The following is a 4,129-nucleotide window of genomic DNA, read 5'->3' as shown; positions in this document are numbered from 1 at the left end:
TTAAAGGACAACCATACATTTAAGCAAGATGAAAATAAAAGCCAGGGACTTAGACCAGCAACACATATATGTGAATAAAGAGGAACAAGCAGAATATGAATGTCCCTGAGAACAAAATTCAATCATACTTTCAATTAAAGTACTACAACTCAAAGACAGTTAAATACAATACAACCTCTTGATGTCTTCTTGTTTTTTCCTTGTCATCATCATCCTAGCTTTTGCATCCTTATTTATCTCCTTGGATGATGATGTATGATTATTCCATGAGATTGATTGAATTCCTGTAAAACTATTGGAAGTTTGCTTGTTCCCCAAGCACTTGGAAAACAGTTAGCATGCATGTATGCTTGTGAATTTCTGAACTCAATTTGGTGTGTGAACACCAAACTTAGTTCCTTGCCTTAATGCAACAAGTTGAATACATGCAAAAACCTCATGTGCTTTTATTAAGAAAAACAACTATGAACTAGAAAAGCAAACTATGCATTAGAGATTAAACATCTGTCAAGTAGTTTCTCTGTTTGTTAGAGTAAATGCTTTATCATTGAAGGGTTGCAATGCACTCTTTAGATGGAGTCTTTGGTGGAACACCAAACTTAGAGTTCCACATTCACCATTGGATTGTTTTGGTGTGCAACACCAAACTTAGCTCCTCATAATACAGAGAACTCTACTTAAATCTTTTATTGAGACAATAATGAAAAGAAAACTACCTCAGGTTGGGTTGCCTCCCAACAAAGCACTTTTTTAGCGTTGCTAGCTTGACGGTTGCTTCTTTGTCAGGGTGGTTGGTAATGCTTCAAATCTTCCCCTCTTGCAGTGAATATGTCTCCATTGGCTTTATTAAGAAGCGCCACATGTTTTAAGGAAATAATTTTGCTGATAGTGTATACTTGAGGCAGCTGAGATGGGATGGTAGGGAGATGCGGTGGGATAGGTGGGAAATAGGTAGAGATCACTTCATCCCCTGGAGAGAAATCCTCTGTAGGGATCTTCTTGTTCTTCCATCTCCTTGGTGCCTTTTTCCTTGTTTCTTTTAATGCTACCCTGCTCCTTGTGGCCTCTTTTTCCAAGGAAATTTTTATGCTTGTCTCATATGACTCCAGTGGGTTTATCTCCTCTAGGGTTTCCCTTAGCTATTGTGCCTTCTGACTGTATTGTTTGTCAACCAAAGGGATTTCCAGGTATAGTGTTTGTGCTTCCGTGCTTGTTTCTTCCATCAGTGCTTTATTGTGATCCTCCCTTGATTCCTTATTTTCTTGATCTGCTTCTTGTGAGGGTTTGAAGACATTGAAGGTGAGTTGTTCATCATGTATCCTCAATATTAGCTCTTCTCGCTCCACATCTATAAGCGCCCTGGCTGTGGCTAAGAATGGTCTCCCCAGGATGATGGGATGGATGTGATTCTCTTCCATCTCCAAGATAACAAAGTCTGTGGGAAGGAAGTAGTTCCCAACCTTCACTAACGCGTTTTCAACCACTCCTATTGCCTGTTTTTGAGTTTTGTCAGCCAATTTGATGATTACGTCTGTGGGTGTTAGCTCATTGATTTGAAGCTTTTTCATGAGGGATAGAGGCATTAAGTTGATACTTGCTCCCAGGTCACAGAGTCCCTTATTAATCATTGTTTTTCCTATAGCACAGGGGATGTAAAAACTCCCTGGGTCCTTCCTTTTTGTAGGTGGCTCTGTTTGAATGAGAGCAGTGCACTCCTTATTCATCACTATTGTTTGCCCACCCTTTAATGAACTCTTTTTGGTCAGCAGCTCCATTATGTACTTGATGTATGAGGGCATTTACTGGAGAGCCTTCATGAACGGTATGTTTACATGAAGAGATGTAAACATGTCGAGGAACCTTGAATACACTCTCCTTGCTACACCACCCTTGAGCCTTTGGGGAAAAGGTGCATATGGGTTCAGAGTCTCCTCTTTTTTTAGCTCCTTCCTGTGTGTGGGATTGGGTGCATGATTCATGATTTTCCTTTGGATTATCTTGAAAGTGTTCTGTTTGTATGTTTACTTCTTCCACACTCCTCTCATTACTTATAGTGATCATCTTGCATTTTTCCCATCTTACTTTATTTGTTTCTCCTCTTGGGTTCTTCTCTGTGTCACTTGGGAAACTATCAGTAGGCTTGGGAATCTGTTGAGATAGATATCCCACTTGGGACTCTAGCCTCTTGATGGTGTCTCCCTGGTTTTTTATATTGGCTCGCACTTCATCCTTGAACACTCTGTTGTCTTGGACTTCCTTACATATACCTTCAAGTAGAGTCTCAATTCTGGAGAGTCTATCTTCGGGTGGTGATGGTAGGTTGAGGTTAGGATGTTGAGAGTGGTCATGTTAGTTTTGATATGGATGTTGAGAAGGGTGGTTAGGTGGGTGTTGGTATGGTCTCTGTGTTGAGTGTTAGTAGGTTACATTGTTGTTGGGATTGTGGTTGTGGCATCTCTGGTCTTGACCTTGGTCTTGTTGATTTTCCCACCCAAAATTAGGGTGGTTCTTCCAACCAGAATTATAAATTTTGGAGTATGAATCATGGGTCTGCCTAGGTGAGTTCCTAACATAGTTGGCTTGTTCCCAGTCACCTTCTTCTCCTGTATTCACTCCTTCTTGAGCTGGTGATAAAGTGGTGATTGCTGTAACTTGGTTTTCTTCCATTTTCTTGGTAAGATCAGCTAACTGCTTGGTAATTATCTTGTTTTGAGCCAGCAGTGCATCCATATGGTTCAGCTCCATCACTCCTCGAATATTGCTCCTTTCTAAAGCATAGAAGTAGTCATTCTCAACTACAATATCAATGACATCTATCACTTCTTCAATGGTTTTCTTCTTGTTTAGAGACCCCCCTGATGAATGGTCTACGGCCTTCTTTGATTCGTAAGAAAGACCTTCATAGAAATGTGCAGTTGAACCCATTCGTTGAACATGTCTGGTGGGCACCTTCTTGTTAAGTCCTTAAACCTCTCCCATGCCTCATAGAGAGTTTCAACATCTTGTTGCCTGAAGGTTTATACCTCAGCTCTCAACCTATTAATTCTTTGAGGAGGGTAGAATCTCGCCATGAATTTATTGACCATATCTTCCCAATTTGTTAAACTCTCCTTTGGAAAAGATTCCAGCCATTTAGATGCTTTGTCCCTGAGTGAAATGGGGAACAAAAGCAGTCTATAGGTATCAGGATGAACACCATTAGACTTCACAGTGTCACATATTTTTAGGAACGTGGTTAGATGTTGATTTGGGTCTTCTTGGGCGTTTCCTCCGAATGAACAGTTGTTCTGAACAAGGGTGATGAGCTGGGGTTTTAATTCAACGTTATTGGCATGTATGGTTGGCTTTTGGATGCTACTTCTGCAATTTCCTGGGTTTAGATTGATGTATGAGCCTGGAACCCTTCTTTTTACCCCAGCATGATTCCCAGGGCCTTCTCTGGCATGGTTGTGAGCTTCTCCTTCATGGTTGTTTTCCAAGTTCTCCTCCATGTTTGTTTCAAAGTACTCCTCCTCTTCCTCAGCACCAATAACTCTTTTCCCTCTTGCTTCCCTACTTTTTCTAAGGAAGGTCCTCTTAGGTTCAAAATCAAAGGAAGTTGAAGCTCCGCTTCTTCTTCCTATCATACAACTAACAAAGCACACAATAAGAAAGAAAATGAAGAAATTATTCTTGTTAGAGTGGCTGTTAGTGTGAGTGGTGCAAATTATCAAACAGTTAGTGGATTAGTGAACGAAATTGTAAATAACAACAAAGAAAAAGAAAAACAAAGAGGGGAGAGGGGAAAAGGGAAGAAAATAACTGAAACTGAAGGTAAATGACTAGATAAAATAAACAAGCAAAGGAAAAATGCTCAATCTAGTGATCTTCCAACTTAATCATTGTTGATACAAAATCAATCCCAGGCAACGGTGCCATAAACTTGATGCACGGAAACTTGTCTCTCAACAAATTTCCCTTCGGCAAGTATACCGAATTGTCATCAAGTAAAAACTCACAATAGAGTGTGGTCGAATCCCACAGGGATTGATTGGTCAAGCAACTTTAGTTAGTGGAATGTTTTAGTTGAGCTGAACAGAAGTTGAGTTGAGAGTTGCAGAAAATTAAATGGCGGGAAAGTAAATTGCAG

The 4,129-nt window shown here is 40.3% G+C and overlaps 1 non-coding gene across 1 annotated transcript; it reads left to right on the top strand.

Moving 5' to 3' along the window:
* The first annotated feature begins 2,934 nt into the window (after positions 1-2,934).
* Positions 2,935-3,038, top strand: LOC130937633 (small nucleolar RNA R71). The gene has a single exon (XR_009068843.1). It is a non-coding gene; the product is annotated as a small nucleolar RNA R71 (small nucleolar RNA).
* The last annotated feature ends 1,091 nt before the right edge of the window (positions 3,039-4,129 follow it).

The sequence above is a fragment of the Arachis stenosperma genome, chromosome 6, assembly GCF_014773155.1.
Source record: "Arachis stenosperma cultivar V10309 chromosome 6, arast.V10309.gnm1.PFL2, whole genome shotgun sequence".
Classification (NCBI taxonomy): Eukaryota; Viridiplantae; Streptophyta; class Magnoliopsida; order Fabales; family Fabaceae; genus Arachis; species Arachis stenosperma.
This window is presented reverse-complemented; position numbering and strand designations above follow the sequence as displayed.